Raw genomic sequence first — 17482 nt, 5'->3', positions numbered from 1 at the left:
AGAGATCCACGAAATACAGATGTAAATCTGTGAGATGAATTAACAGAACACTAAGCAGTTTCTCAGAAAGCTTCTTTCCAGATTTCATCTGAGGATATTTCCTTTTACACCATAGCCCTCAATGGGCTTCCAAATATCACTTTGCCAATTCCACAAGAACTGTCTTAGCGAAAGCCTTCTTGAGGGGAAAGCTGTAACTCTGTGAGATGATTTCACAGAACAGAAAGAAGTTTCTCAGAAAGCTTCTTTCTTTTTGTTATTGGAGGATATTTCCTTTGGCCTTATAGTCTTCAAAGGGATCCGAAATATCTGTTCTCAGATTCCACAGAAATAAGGCTAGCAAAGAGATCCACGAAATACAGATGTAACTCTGTGAGATGAATTAACAGAACACTAAGCAGTTTCTCAGAAAGCTTCTTTCCAGATTTCATCTGAGGATATTTTCTTTTTCACCATAGCCCTCTATGGACTTCCAAATATCACTTTTCCAATTCCACAAGAACTGTCTTAGCGAAAGGCTTCTCGAGGGGAAACCTGTAACTCTGTGAGATGATTTGACAGAACACGAAGAAGGTTCTCAGAAACCTTCTTTCTCTTTGTTATCGGAGGATATTTCCTTTGGCCCTATAGTCTTCAAAGGGATCCGAAATATCTGTTCTCAGATTCCACAGAAATAAGGCTAGCAAAGAGATCCACGAAATACAGATGTAACTCTCTGAGATGAATTAACAGAACACTAAGCAGTTTCTCAGAAAGCTTCTTTCCAGATTTCATCTGAGGATATTTCCTTTTTCACAGTAGCCCTCTATGGGCTTCCAAATATCACTTTGCCAATTCCACAAGAACTGTCTTAGCGAAAGGCTTCTTGATTGGAAAGCTGTAACTCTGTGAGATGATTTCACAGAACACAAAGAAGTTTCTCAGAAAGCTTCTTTCTCTTTGTTATCGGAGGATATTTCCTTTGGCCCTAGAGTCTTCAAAGGGATCCGAAATATCTGTTCTCAGATTTCACAGAAATAAGGCTAGCAAAGAGAGCCACGAAATACAGATGTAAATCTGTGAGATGAATTAACAGAACACTAAGCGATTTCTCAGAAAGCTTCTTTCCAGATTTCATCTGAGGATATTTCCTTTTTCATCATAGCCTTCTATGGGCTTCCAAATATCACTTTGCCAATTCCAAAAGAACTGTCTTAGCGAAAGGCTTCTTGAGGGGAAAGCTCTAACTCTGTGAGATGATTTCACAGAACACAAAGAAGTTTCTCAGAAAGCTTCTTTCTCTTTGTTATCGGAGGATATTTCCTTTGGCCCTATAGTCTTCCAAGGGATCCGAAATATCTGTTCTCAGATTCCACACAAATAAGGCTAGCAAAGAGATCCACGAAATACAGATGTAACTCTGTGAGATGAATTAACAGAACACTAAGCGATTTCTCAGAAAGCTTCTTTCCAGATTTCATCTGAGGATATTTCTTTTTCACCATAGCCCTCTATGGGCTTCCAAATATCACTTTGCCAATTCCACCAGAACTGTCTTAGCGAAAGGCTTCTTCAGTGGAAAGCTGTAACTCTGTGAGATGATTTTACAGAACACAAAGAAGTTTCTCAGAAAGCTTCTTTCTCTTTGTTATCGGGGGATATTTTCTTTGGCCCTATATCCTTGACTGGGATCCGAAATATCTGTTCTCAGAATCCACAGAAATAAGGTTAGCAAAGAGATCCACGACACACAGATTTAACTCTGTGAGTGGAAGTCACAGAACACTAAGCGGTTTCTCAGAAAGCTTCTTTCCAGATTTCATCGGAGGATATTTCCTTTTTCAACATAGCCCTCTATGGGTTTCCAAATATCACTTTGCCAATTCCACAAGAACTGTCTTAGCGAAAGCCCTCTTGAGGGGAAAGCTGTAACTCTGTGAGATGATTTTAAAGAACAGAAAGAAGATTCTTAGAAAGCTTCTTTCTCTTTGTTATTGGAGGATATTTCCTTTGGCCTTATAGTTTTCAAAGGGATCCGAAATATCTGTTCTCAGATTCCACAGAAATAAGGCTAGCAAAGAGATCCACGAAATGCAGATGTAACTCTGTGAGATGAATTAACAGAACACTAAGCAGTTTCTCAAAAAGCTTCTTTCCAGATTTGATCTGAGGATATTTCCTTTTACACCAAGGCCCTCAATGGGCTTCCAAATATCACTTTGCCAATTCCACAAGAACTGTCTTAGCGAAAGGCTTATTGAGGGGAAAGATGTAACTCTGTGAGATGATTTTACAGAACACAGAGAAGTTTCTCAGAAAGCTTCTTTCTCTTTGTTATCGGAGGATACTTGCTTTGGCCCTATAGTGTTCAAAGGGATCCGAAATATCTGTTCTCAGATTCCATAGAAATAAGGCTAGCAAAGAGATCCATGAACTACAGATGAAACACTGTGAGACGAATTAACAGAATACTAAGCAGTTTCTGAGAAAGCTTCTTTCCAGATTTCATCTGAGGATACTTTCTTTTTCACTGTAGCCCTCTATGGACTTCCAAATATCACTTTTCCAATTCCAGAAGAACTGTCTTAGCGAAAGGCTTCTTGAGGGGAAAGCTGTAACTCTGTGAGAATATTCACAGAACACAAAGCAGTTTCTCAGAAAGCATCTTTCTCTTTGTTATCGGAGGATAATTCCTATGGCCCTATAGTCTTCAAAGGGATCGGAAATATCTGTTCTCAGATTCCACAGAAATAAGTCTAGCAAAGAGATACACGAAACAAAGATGTAACTCTGTGAGATGAAGTAACACAACACTAAGCAGATTCTCAGAAAGCTTCTTTCCAGATTTCATCTGCGATTATTTCCGTTTTCACCATAGCCCTCTACGGGCTTCCAAATATCACTTTGCCAATTTCACAAGAACTGTCTTAGCGAAAGGCTTCTTGAGGGGAAAGCTGTAACTCTGTGAGAATATTCACAGAACACAAAGAAGTTTCTCAGAAAGCTTCTTTCTCTTTGTTATCGGAGGATATTTCCTTTGGCCCTATAGTCTTCAAAGGGATCCGAAATATCTGTTCTCAGATTCCCCAGAAATAAGGCCAGCAAAGGGATCCACGAAAAACAGATGTAACTCTGGGAGATGAATTAACAGAACACTAAGCAATTTCTCAGAAAGCTTCTTTCCAGATTTCATCTGAGGATATTTCCTTTTTCACCATAGCCCTCTATGGGCTTCCAAATATCACTTTGCCAATTCCACAAGAACAGTCTTATCGAAAGGCTTCTTGAGCGGAAAGCTGTAACTCTCTGAGATGATTTCACAGAACACAAAGAAGTTTCTCAGAAAGCTTCTTTCTCTTTGCTATCGAAGGATATTTCCTTTGGCCCCATAGTCTTCAAAGGGATCCGAAATATCTGGTCTCAGATTCCACAGAAATAAGGCTAGCAAAGAGATCCACGAAATACAGATGTAACTCTGTGAGATGAATTAACAGAACACTAAGCAGTTTCTCAGATAGCTTCTTTCCAGATTTCATCTGAGGATATTTCCTTTTTCACCATAGCCCTCAATGGGCTTCCAAATATCACTTTGAAATTTCCCAAGAACGGTCTTAGCGATAGGCTTCTGGAGCGGAAAGCTGTAACTCTGTGAGATGATTTCACAGAACACAAAGAAGTTTCTCAGAAAGCGTGTTTCTCTTTGTTATCGGAGGATATTTCCTTTGGCCCTATAGTCTTCATAGGGATCCGAAATATCTGTTCTCAGATTCCACAGAAATAAGGCTAGCAAAGAGATCCAGGAAATACAGATGTAACTCTGTGAGATGAATTAACAGAACACTAAGCAATTTCTCAGAAAGCTTCTTTCCTGATTTCATCTGAGGATATTCCCTTTTTCACCGTAGCCCTCAGTGGGCTTCCAAATATCACTTTGCTAATTCCACAAGAACTGTCTTAGCGAAAATCTTCTTGAGGGGAATGCTGTAACTCTGTGAGATGATTTCACAGAACACAAAGAAGTTTCTCAGAAAGCTTCTTTCTCTTTGTTGTCGGAGGATATTTCCTTTGGCCCTATAGTCTTCAAAGGGATCCGAAATATCTGTTCTCAGATTCCACAGAAATAAGGCTAGCAAAGAGATCCACGAAATACAGATGTAACTCTGTGAGATGAATTAACAGAACACTAAGCAGTTTCTCAGAAATCTTCTTTCCAGATTTCATCTGAGGATATTTTCTTTTTCACCATAGCCCTCTATGGACTTCCAAATATCACTTTTCCAATTCCACAAGAACTGTCTTAGCGAAAGGCTTCTCGAGGGGAAACCTGTAACTCTGTGAGATGATTTGACAGAACACGAAGAAGGTTCTCAGAAACCTTCTTTCTCTTTGTTATCGGAGGATATTTCCTTTGGCCCTATAGTCTTCAAAGGGATCCGAAATATCTGTTCTCAGATTCCACAGAAATAAGGCTAGCAAAGAGATCCACGAAATACAGATGTAACTCTCTGAGATGAATTAACAGAACACTAAGCAGTTTCTCAGAAAGCTTCTTTCCAGATTTCATCTGAGGATATTTCCTTTTTCACAGTAGCCCTCTATGGGCTTCCAAATATCACTTTGCCAATTCCACAAGAACTGTCTTAGCGAAAGGCTTCTTGATTGGAAAGCTGTAACTCTGTGAGATGATTTCACAGAACACAAAGAAGTTTCTCAGAAAGCTTCTTTCTCTTTGTTATCGGAGGATATTTCCTTTGGCCCTAGAGTCTTCAAAGGGATCCGAAATATCTGTTCTCAGATTTCACAGAAATAAGGCTAGCAAAGAGAGCCACGAAATACAGATGTAAATCTGTGAGATGAATTAACAGAACACTAAGCGATTTCTCAGAAAGCTTCTTTCCAGATTTCATCTGAGGATATTTCCTTTTTCATCATAGCCTTCTATGGGCTTCCAAATATCACTTTGCCAATTCCAAAAGAACTGTCTTAGCGAAAGGCTTCTTGAGGGGAAAGCTCTAACTCTGTGAGATGATTTCACAGAACACAAAGAAGTTTCTCAGAAAGCTTCTTTCTCTTTGTTATCGGAGGATATTTCCTTTGGCCCTATAGTCTTCAAAGGGATCCGAAATATCTGTTCTCAGATTCCACACAAATAAGGCTAGCAAAGAGATCCACGAAATACAGATGTAACTCTGTGAGATGAATTAACAGAACACTAAGCGATTTCTCAGAAAGCTTCTTTCCAGATTTCATCTGAGGATATTTCTTTTTCACCATAGCCCTCTATGGGCTTCCAAATATCACTTTGCCAATTCCACCAGAACTGTCTTAGCGAAAGGCTTCTTCAGTGGAAAGCTGTAACTCTGTGAGATGATTTTACAGAACACAAAGAAGTTTCTCAGAAAGCTTCTTTCTCTTTGTTATCGGGGGATATTTTCTTTGGCCCTATATCCTTGACTGGGATCCGAAATATCTGTTCTCAGAATCCACAGAAATAAGGTTAGCAAAGAGATCCACGACACACAGATTTAACTCTGTGAGTGGAAGTCACAGAACACTAAGCGGTTTCTCAGAAAGCTTCTTTCCAGATTTCATCGGAGGATATTTCCTTTTTCAACATAGCCCTCTATGGGCTTCCAAATATCACTTTGCCAATTCCACAAGAACTGTCTTAGCGAAAGCCCTCTTGAGGGGAAAGCTGTAACTCTGTGAGATGATTTCAAAGAACAGAAAGAAGATTCTTAGAAAGCTTCTTTCTCTTTGTTATTGGAGGATATTTCCTTTGGCCTTATAGTTTTCAAAGGGATCCGAAATATCTGTTCTCAGATTCCACAGAAATAAGGCTAGCAAAGAGATCCACGAAATGCAGATGTAACTCTGTGTGATGAATTAACAGAACACTAAGCAGTTTCTCAAAAAGCTTCTTTCCAGATTTGATCTGAGGATATTTCCTTTTACACCAAGGCCCTCAATGGGCTTCCAAATATCACTTTGCCAATTCCACAAGAACTGTCTTAGCGAAAGGCTTATTGAGGGGAAAGATGTAACTCTGTGAGATGATTTTACAGAACACAGAGAAGTTTCTCAGAAAGCTTCTTTCTCTTTGTTATCGGAGGATACTTGCTTTGGCCCTATAGTGTTCAAAGGGATCCGAAATATCTGTTCTCAGATTCCATAGAAATAAGGCTAGCAAAGAGATCCATGAACTACAGATGAAACACTGTGAGACGAATTAACAGAATACTAAGCAGTTTCTGAGAAAGCTTCTTTCCAGATTTCATCTGAGGATACTTTCTTTTTCACTGTAGCCCTCTATGGACTTCCAAATATCACTTTTCCAATTCCAGAAGAACTGTCTTAGCGAAAGGCTTCTTGAGGGGAAAGCTGTAACTCTGTGAGAATATTCACAGAACACAAAGAAGTTTCTCAGAAAGCATCTTTCTCTTTGTTATCAGAGGATAATTCCTATGGCCCTATAGTCTTCAAAGGGATCGGAAATATCTGTTCTCAGATTCCACAGAAATAAGTCTAGCAAAGAGATCCACGAAACAAAGATGTAACTCTGTGAGATGAAGTAACACAACACTAAGCAGATTCTCAGAAAGCTTCTTTCCAGATTTCATCTGCGATTATTTCCGTTTTCACCATAGCCCTCTACGGGCTTCCAAATATCACTTTGCCAATTTCACAAGAACTGTCTTAGCGAAAGGCTTCTTGAGGGGAAAGCTGTAACTCTGTGAGAATATTCACAGAACACAAAGAAGTTTCTCAGAAAGCTTCTTTCTCTTTGTTATCGGAGGATATTTCCTTTGGCCCTATAGTCTTCAAAGGGATCCGAAATATCTGTTCTCAGATTCCCCAGAAATAAGGCCAGCAAAGGGATCCACGAAAAACAGATGTAACTCTGGGAGATGAATTAACAGAACACTAAGCAATTTCTCAGAAAGCTTCTTTCCAGATTTCATCTGAGGATATTTCCTTTTTCACCATAGCCCTCTATGGGCTTCCAAATATCACTTTGCCAATTCCACAAGAACAGTCTTAACGAAAGGCTTCTTGAGCGGAAAGCTGTAACTCTCTGAGATGATTTCACAGAACACAAAGAAGTTTCTCAGAAAGCTTCTTTCTCTTTGCTATCGAAGGATATTTCCTTTGGCCCCATAGTCTTCAAAGGGATCCGAAATATCTGGTCTCAGATTCCACAGAAATAAGGCTAGCAAAGAGATCCAAGAAATACAGATGTAACTCTGTGAGATGAATTAACAGAACACTAAGCAGTTTCTCAGATAGCTTCTTTCCAGATTTCATCTGAGGATATTTCCTTTTTCACCATAGCCCTCAATGGGCTTCCAAATATCACTTTGAAAGTTCCCAAGAACGGTCTTAGCGATAGGCTTCTGGAGCGGAAAGCTGTAACTCTGTGAGATGATTTCACAGAACACAAAGAAGTTTCTCAGAAAGCGTGTTTCTCTTTGTTATCGGAGGATATTTCCTTTGGCCCTATAGTCTTCATAGGGATCCGAAATATCTGTTCTCAGATTCCACAGAAATAAGGCTAGCAAAGAGATCCAGGAAATACAGATGTAACTCTGTGAGATGAATTAACAGAACACTAAGCAATTTCTCAGAAAGCTTCTTTCCTGATTTCATCTGAGGATATTCCCTTTTTCACCGTAGCCCTCAGTGGGCTTCCAAATATCACTTTGCTAATTCCACAAGAACTGTCTTAGCGAAAATCTTCTTGAGGGGAATGCTGTAACTCTGTGAGATGATTTCACAGAACACAAAGAAGTTTCTCAGAAAGCTTCTTTCTCTTTGTTGTCGGAGGATATTTCCTTTGGCCCTATAGTCTTCAAAGGGATCCGAAATATCTGTTCTCAGATTCCACAGAAATAAGGCTAGCAAAGAGATCCACGAAATACAGATGTAACTCTGTGAGATGAATTAACAGAACACTAAGCAGTTTCTCAGAAAGCTTCCTTCCAGATTTCATATGAGGATATTTCCTTTTTCACCATAGCCCTCTATGGGCTTCCAAATATCACTTTGCCAATTCCACAAGAACTGTCTTAGCGAAAGGCTTCTTGAGGGGAAAGCTGTAACTCTGTGAGATACTTTCACAGAACTCAAAGAAGTTTCTCAGAAAGCTTCTTTCTCTTTGTTATCGGAGGATATTTCCTACGGCCCTATAGTCTTCAAAGGGATCCGAAATATCTGTTCTCATATTCCACAGAAATAAGGTTAGCAAAGAGATCCACGAAATACAGATGTAACTCTGTGAGATGAATTAACACAACACTAAGCAGTTTCTCAGAAAGCTTCTTTCCAGATTTCATCTGAGGATATTTCCTTTTTCACCATAGCCCTCAATGGGCTTCCAAATATCACTTTGACAGTTCCCAAGAACGGTCTTAGCGAAAGGCTTCTTGAGGGGAAAGCTGTAACTCTGTGAGATATTTCACAGAACACAAAGAAGTTTCTCAGAAAGCGTGTTTCTCTTTGTTATCGGAGGATATTTCCTTTGGCCCTATAGTCTTTAAAGGGATCCGAAATATCTGTTCTCAGATTCCACAGATATAAGGCTAGCAAAGAGATCCACGAAATACTGATGTAACTCTGTGAGATGAATTAACAGAACACTAAGCAGTTTCTCAGAAAGCTTCCTTCCAGATTTCATATGAGGATATTTACCTTTTCACCATAGCCCTCTAAGGGTTTCCAAATATCACTTTGCCAGTTACACAAGAACTGTCTTAGCGAAAGGCTTCTTGAGCGGAAAGCTGTAACTCTGTGAGATGATTTCACAGAACACAAAGAAGTTTCTCAGAAAGCTTCTTTCTCTTTGCTATCGAAGGATATTTCCTTTGGCTCCATAGTCTTCAAAGGGATCCGAAATATCTGTTCTCAGATTCCACAGTAATAAGGCTAACAAAGAGATCCACGAAATACAGATGTAACTCTGTGAGATGAATTAACAGAACACTAAGCAGTTTCTCAGAAAGCTTCTTTCCAGATTTCATCTGAGGATATTTCCTTTTTCACCATAGCCCTCAATGGGCATCCAAATATCACTTTGAGAGTTCCCAAGAACGTTCTTAGCGAAAGGCTTTTTGAGCGGAAAACTGTAACTCTGTGAGATGATTTCACAGAACACAAAGAAGTTTCTCAGAAAGCGTGTTTCTCTTTGTTATCGGAGGATATTTCCGTTGCCCCTATAGTCTTCAAAGGGATCCGAAATATCTGTTCTCAGATTCCACAGAAATAAGGCTAGCAAAGTGATCCAGGAAATACAGATGTAACTCTGTGAGATGAATTAACAGAACACTAAGCAATTTCACAGAAAGCTTCTTTCCAGATTTCATCTGAGGATATTTCCTTTTTCACCATAGCCCTCAGTGGGCTCCCAAATATCACTTTGCCAATTCCACAAGAACTGTCTTAGCGAAAGGCTTCTTGAGGGGAAAGCTGTAACTCTGTGAGATGATTTCACAGAACACAAAGAAGTTTCTCAGAAAGCTTCTTTCTCTTTGTTATCGGAGGATATTTCCTTTGGCCCTATAGTCTTCAAAGGGATCTGAAATATCTGTTCTCAGATTCCACAGAAATAAGGCTAGCAAAGAGATCCACGAAATACAGATGTAACTCTGTGAGATGAATTAACAGAACACTAAGCAGTTTCTCAGAAAGCTTCCTTTAAGATTTCATATGAGGATATTTCCCTTTTCACAATAGCCCTCTATGGGCTTCCAAATATCACTTTGACATTTCCACAAGAACTGTCTTAGCGAAAGGCTTCTTGAGCGGAAAGCAGTAACTCTGTGAGATGATTTCAGAGAACACAATGAAGTCTCTCAGAAAGCTTCTTTCTCTTTGTTATCGGAGGATATTTCTTTGCCCCTATAGTCTTCAAAGGGATCCGAAATATCTGTTCTCAGATTCCACAGAAATAAGGCTAGGAAAGAGATCCACGAAATACAGATGTCACTCTGAGAGATGAATTAACAGAACACTAAGCAGTTTCTCAGAAAGCTTCTTTCCAGATTTCATCTGAGGTTATTTCCTTTTTCAACATTGCCCTCTATGGGCTTCCAAACATCACTTTGCCAATTCCACAAGAACTGTCTTAGCGAAAGGCTTCTTGAGGGGAAAGCTGTAACTCTGTGAGAATATTCACAGAACACAAAGAAGTTTCTCAGAAAGCTTCTTTCTCTTTGTTATCGTAGGATATTTCCTATGGCCCTATTGTCTTCAAAGGGATCTGAAATATCTGTTCTCAGATTCCACAGAAATAAGGCTAGCAAAGAGATCCACGAATCACAGATGTAACTCTGTGAGATGAACTAACACAACACTAAGCAGATTCTGAGAAAGCTTCTTTCCAGATTTCATCTGCGATTATTTCTGTTTTCACCATAGACCTCTACGGGCTTCCAAATATCACTTTGCCAATTTCACAAGAACTGTCTTAGCGAAAGGCTTCTTGAGGGGAAAGATGTAACTCTTTGAGAATATTCACAGAACACAAAGAAGTTTCTCAGAAAGCTTCTTTCTCTTTGTTATCGGAGGATATTTCCTATGGCCCTATAGACTTCAAAGGGATCCGAAATATCTGTTCTCAGATTCCACAGAAATAAGGCTAGCAAAGAGATCCACGAAATACAGACGTAACTCTGTGAGAGGAATTAACAGATCACTAAGCAGTCTCTCAGAAAGCTTCTCTCCAGATTTCATCTGAGGATATTTCCTTTTTCACCATATTCCTCTATGAGCTACCAAATATCGCTTTCCCAATTCCACAAGAACAGTCTTAACGAAAGGCTTCTTGAGGGGAAAGCTGTAACTCTCTGAGACGATTTCACAGAACACAAAGAAGTTTTTCAGAATGTTTCTTTCTCTTTGTTATCGGAGGATTATTCCTTGGGCCCTATAGTCTTCAAGGGATCCGAAATATCTGTTCTCAGATTCCACAGAAATAAGGCTAGCAAAGAGATCCACGAAATACAGATGTAACTCTGTGAGATGAATTAACAGAACACTAAGCAATTTCTCAGAAAGCTTCCTTCAAGATTTCATATGAGGATATTTCCATTTTCACCATAGCCCTCTATGGGCTTCCAAATATCACTTTGCCAATTCCACAAGAACTGTCTTAGCGAAAGGCTTCTTGAGGGGAAAGCTGTAACTCTGTGAGGTGATTTCACAGAACACAAAGAAGTTTCTCAGAAAGCTTCTTTCTCTTTGTTATCGGAGGATATTTCCTTTGGCCAAAAAGTCCTCAAAAGGATCCGAAATATCTGTTCTCAGATTCCACAGAAATAAGGCTAGCAAAGAGATGCAGGAAATACAGATGTAACTCTGTGAGATGAATTAACAGAACACTAAGCAGTTTCTCAGAAAGCTTCTTTCCAGATTTCATCTGAGGATATTAACTTTTTCACCATAGCCCTCTATGGGCTTCCAAATATCACTTTGCCAATTCCAGAAGAACTGTCTTAGCGAAAGGCTTCTTGAAGGGAAAGCTGTAACTCTGTGAGATGATTTCACAGAACACAAAGAAGTTTCTCAGAAAGCTTTTTTCTCTTTGTTATCGGAGGATTTTTGCTTTGGCTCTATAGTCTTCAAAGGGATCCGAAATATCTGTTCTGAGATTCCACAGAAATAAGGCTCACAAGGAGATCCACGACATACAGATGTAACTGTGTGAGTGGAAGTCCAGAATACTAAGCGGTTTCTCAGAAAGCTTCTTTCCAGATTTCTTCTGAGGATATATAATTTTTCACCATGGCCCTCTATGGGCTTCCAAATATCATTTTGCCAATTCCACAAGAACTGTCTTAGCGAAAGGCTTCTTGGGGGGAAATCTGTAACTCTGTGAGATGATTTCACAGAACACAAAGAATTTTCTCAGAAAGCTTCTTTCTCTTTGTTATCGGAGGATATTTCCTTTGGCCCACAGTCTTCAAAGGGATCCGAAATATCTGTTTTCAGATTCCACAGAAATAAGGCTAGCAAACAGATCCACGAAAAGCAGATGAAACGCTGTGAGATGAATTAACAGAACACTAAGCAGTTTCTCAGAAAGCTTCTTTCCAGATTTCATAGGATATTTCCTTTTTCACCATAGGCCTCAATGGGCTTCCAAATATCACTTTGACAGTTCCCAAGAACGGTCTTAGCGATAAGCTTCTTGAGCGGAAAGCTGTAACTCTGTGAGATGATTTCACAGAACATAAAGAAGTTTCTCAGAAAGCGTGTTTCTCTTTGTTATCGGAGGATATTTCCTTTGGCCCTATAGTCTTCAAAGGGATCCGAAATATCTGTTCTCAGATTCCACAGAAATAAGACTAGCAAAGATATCCACGAAATACAGATGTAACTCTGTGAGATGAATTAACAGAACACTAAGCAATTTCTCAGAAAGCTTCTTTCCAGATTTCATCTGAGGATATTTCCTTTTTCACCATAGCCCTCTATGGGCTTCCAAATATCACTTTGCCATTTCCACATGAACTGTCTTAGCGAAAGGCTTCTTGAGCGGAAAGCTGTAATTCTGTGAGATGATTTCACAGAACACAAAGAAGTTTCTCACAAAGCGTCTTTCTCTTTGTTATCGGAGGGTATTTCCTTTGGCCCTATAGTCTTCAAAGGGATTCAAAATATCTGTTCTCTGATTCCACAGAAATAAGGCTAGCAAAGAGATCCACGAAATACAGAAGTCACTCTGTGAGATGAATTAACAGAACACTAAGCACTTTCTCAGAAAGCTTCTTTCCAGATTTCATCTGAGGATATTTCCTTTTTCACCATAGCCCTCTATGGGCTTCCAAATATCACTTTGCCATTTCCACAAGAACTGTCTTAGCGAAAGGCTTCTTGAGGGGAAATCTGTAACTCTGTGAGATGATTTCACAGAACACAGAAAAGTATCTCAGAAAGCTTCTTTCTCTTGTTATCTGAGGATAATTCCTTTGGCCCTATAGTCTTCAAAGGGATCCGAAATATCTGTTCTCAGATTCCACAGAAATAAGGCTAGCAAAGAGATCCACGAAATACAGATGTAACTCTGTGAGATGAAGTAACACAACACTAAGCAGATTCTCAGAAAGCTTCTTTCCACATTTCAGCTGCGATTATATCCGTTTTCACCATAGCGCTCTATGGGCTTCCAATTATCACTTTGCCAATTCCACAAGAACTATCTTATCGAAAGGCTTCTTGAGGGGAAAGCTGTAACTCTGTGAGATGATTTCACAGAACACAAAGATTTTACTCAGAAAGCGTCTTTCTCTTTGTTATCGGAGGGTATTTCCTTTGGCCCTATAGTCTTCAAAGGGATTCGAAATATCTGTTCTCTGATTCCACAGAAATAAGGCTAGCAAAGAGATCCACGAAATACAGACGTCACTCTGTGAGATGAATTAACAGAACACTAAGCACTTTCTCAGAAAGCTTCTTTCCAGATTTCATCTGAGGATATTTCCTTTTTCACCATAGCCCTCTATGGGCTTTCACATATCACTTTGCCATTTCCACAAGAACTGTCTTAGCGAAAGGCTTCTTGAGGGGAAATCTGTAACTCTGTGAGATGATTTCACAGAACACAGAGAAGTATCTCAGAAAGCTTCTTTCTCTTGTTATCAGAGGATAATTCCTTTGGCACTATAGTCTTCAAAGGGATCCGAAATATCTGTCCTCAGATTCCACAGAAATAAGGCTAGCAAAGAGATCCACGAAATACAGATGTAACTCTGTGAGATGAATTAACAGAACACTAAGCAGTTTCTCAGAAAGCTTCCTTCCAGATTTCATGTGAGGATATCTCCCGTTTCACCATAGCCCTCTATGGGCTCCCAAATATCACTTTGCCAGTTCCACAAGAACTTTCTTAGCGAAAGGCTTCTTGAGCAGAAAGCAGTAACTCTGTGAGATGATTTCACAGAACACAACAAGTTTCTCAGAAAGCTTCTTTCTCTTTGTTATCGGAGGATATTTCTTTGGCCCTATAGTCTTCAAAGGGATCCGAAATATCTGTTCTCAGATTCCACAGAAATAAGGCTAGCAAAGAGATCCACGAAATACAGATGTCACTCTGAGAGATGAATTAACAGAACACTAAGCACTTTCTCAGAAAGCTTCTTTCCAGATTTCATCTGAGGATATTTCCTTTTTCACCATAGCCCTCTATGGGCTTCCAAATATCACTTTGCCATTTCCACAAGAACTGTCTTAGCGAAAGGCTTCTTGAGGGGAAAGCTGTAACTCTGTGAGATGATTTCTCAGAACACAGAAAAGTATCTCAGAAAGCTTCTTTCTCTTGTTATCAGAGGATAATTCCTTTGGCCCTATAGTCTTCAAAGTGATCCGAAATATCTGTTCTCAGATTCCACAGAAATAAGGCTAGCAAAGAGATCCACGAAATACAGACGTAACTCTGTGAGATGAATTAACCGAACACTAAGCAGTTTCTCAGAAAGCTTCTTTCCAGATTTCATATGAGGATATTTCCCTTTTCACCATAGCCCTCTATGGGCTTCCAAATAGCACTTTGCCATTTCCACATGAACTGTCTTAGAAAAAGGCTTCTTGAGCGGAAAGCTGTAACTCTGTGAGATGATTTCACAGAACATAAAGAAGTTTCTCAGAAAGCGTCTTTCTCTTTGTTATCGGAGGGTATTTCCTTTGGCCCTATAGTCTTCAAATGGATTCGAAATATCTGTTCTCTGATTCCACAGAAATAAGGCTAGCAAAGAGATCCACGAAATACAGATGTCACTCTGTGAGATGAATTAACAGAACACTAAGCAGTTTCTCAGAAAGCTTCTTTCCAGATTTCATCTGAGGATATTTCCTTTTTCACCATAGCCCTCTATGGGCTTCCAAATATCACTTTGCCATTTCCACAAGAACTGTCTTAGCGAAAGGCTTCTTGAGGGGAAGCTGTAACTCTGTGAGATATTTCACAGAACACAAAGAAGTTTCTCAGAAAGCGTGTTTCTCTTTGTTATCGGAGGATATTTCCTTTGGCCCTATAGTCTTCAAAGGGATCCGAAATATCTGTTCTCAGATTCCACAGAAATAAGGCTAGCAAAGAGATCCACGAAGTACACATGTAACTCTGTGAGATGAATTAACAGAACACTAAGCAATTTCTCAGAAAGCTTCTTTCCAGATTTCATCTGAGGATATTTCCTTTTTCACCATAGCCCTCAGTGGGCTTCCAAATATCACTTTGCCAATTCCACAAGAACTGTCTTAGCGAAAGGCTTCTTTAGGGGAAAGCTGTAACTCTGGGAGAATATTCACAGAACACAAAGAAGTTTCTCAGAAAGCATCTTTCTCTTTGTTATCGGAGGATAATTCCTATGGCCCTATAGTCTTCAAAGGGATCCGAAATATCTGTTCTCATATTCCACAGAAATAAGTCTAGCAAAGAGATCCACGAAACACAGATGTAACTCTGTGAGATGAAGTAACACAACACTAAGCAGATTCTCAGAAAGCTTCTTTCCAGATTTCATCTGCGATTATTTCCGTTTTCACCATAGCCCTCTACGGGCTTCCAAATATCTCTTTGCCAATTTCACAAGAACTGTCTTAGCGAAAGGCTTCTTGAGGGGAAAGCTGTAACTCTGTGAGAATATTCACAGAACACAAAGAAGTTTCTCAGAAAGCTTCTTTCTCTTTGTTATCGGAGGATATTTCCTTTGGCCCTATAGTCTTCAAAGGGATCCGAAATATCTGTTCTCAGATTCCCCAGAAATAAGGCCAGCAAAGGGATCCACGAAAAACAGATGTAACTCTGGGAGATGAATTAACAGAACACTAAGCAATTTCTCAGAAAGCTTCTTTCCAGATTTCATCTGAGGATATTTCCTTTTTCACCATAGCCCTCTATGGGCTTCCAAATATCACTTTGCCAATTCCACAAGAACAGTCTTAACGAAAGGCTTCTTGAGCGGAAAGCTGTAACTCTCTGAGATGATTTCACAGAACACAAAGAAGTTTCTCAGAAAGCTTCTTTCTCTTTGCTATCGAAGGATATTTCCTTTGGCCCCATAGTCTTCAAAGGGATCCGAAATATCTGGTCTCAGATTCCACAGAAATAAGGCTAGCAAAGGGATCCACGAAATACAGATGTAACTCTGTGAGATGAATTAACAGAACACTAAGCAGTTTCTCAGATAGCTTCTTTCCAGATTTCATCTGAGGATATTTCCTTTTTCACCATAGCCCTCAATGGGCTTCCAAATATCACTTTGAAAGTTCCCAAGAACGGTCTTAGCGATAGGCTTCTGGTGCGGAAAGCTGTAACTCTGTGAGATGATTTCACAGAACACAAAGAAGTTTCTCAGAAAGCGTGTTTCTCTTTGTTATCGGAGGATATTTCCTTTGGCCCTATAGTCTTCATAGGGATCCGAAATATCTGTTCTCAGATTCCACAGAAATAAGGCTAGCAAAGAGATCCAGGAAATACAGATGTAACTCTGTGAGATGAATTAACAGAACACTAAGCAATTTCTCAGAAAGCTTCTTTCCAGATTTCATCTGAGGATATTCCCTTTTTCACCGTAGCCCTCAGTGGGCTTCCAAATATCACTTTGCTAATTCCACAAGAACTGTCTTAGCGAAAATCTTCTTGACTGGAATGCTGTAACTCTGTGAGATGATTTCACAGAACACAAAGAAGTTTCTCAGAAAGCTTCTTTCTCTTTGTTGTCGGAGGATATTTCCTTTGGCCCTATAGTCTTCAAAGGGATCCGAAATATCTGTTCTCAGATTCCACAGAAATAAGGCTAGCAAAGAGATCCACGAAATACAGATGTAACTCTGTGAGATGAATTAACAGAACCCTAAGCAGTTTCTCAGAAAGCTTCCTTCCAGATTTCATATGAGGATATTTCCCTTTTCACCATAGCCCTCTATGGGTTTCCAAATATCACTTTGCCAGTTACACAAGAACTGTCTTAGCGAAAGGCTTCTTGAGCGGAAAGCAGTAACTCTGTGAGATGATTTCAAAGAACACAATGAAGTTTCTCAGAAAGCTTCTTTCTCTTTGTTATCGGAGGATATTTCCTTTGGCCCTATAGTCTTCAAAGGGATCCGAAATATCTGTTCTCAGATTCCACAGAAATAAGGCTAGCAATGAGATCCACGAAACACAGATGTAACTCTGTGAGATGAATTAACAGAACACTAAGCAGTTTCTCAGAAAGCTTCTTTCCAGATTTCATCTAAGGATATTTCCTTTTTCACCATAGCCCTCTATGGGCTTCCAAATATCACTTTGCCAATTCCACAAGAACTGTCTTAGCGAAAGGCTTCTTGAGGGGAAAGTTGTAACTCTGTGAGATACTTTCACAGAACTCAAAGAAGTTTCTCAGAAAGCTTCTTTCTCTTTGTTATCGGAGGATATTTCCTACGGCCCTATAGTCTTCAAAGGGATCCGAAATATCTGTTCTCATATTCCACAGAAATAAGGTTAGCAAAGAGATCCACGAAATACCGA

Source organism: Macaca mulatta, chromosome 5 (genome assembly GCF_049350105.2).
Source record: "Macaca mulatta isolate MMU2019108-1 chromosome 5, T2T-MMU8v2.0, whole genome shotgun sequence".
NCBI classification, from domain to species: domain Eukaryota; kingdom Metazoa; phylum Chordata; class Mammalia; order Primates; family Cercopithecidae; genus Macaca; species Macaca mulatta.
The sequence above is the reverse complement of the archived record's forward strand: the minus strand, read 5'-3'. Positions refer to the sequence as shown.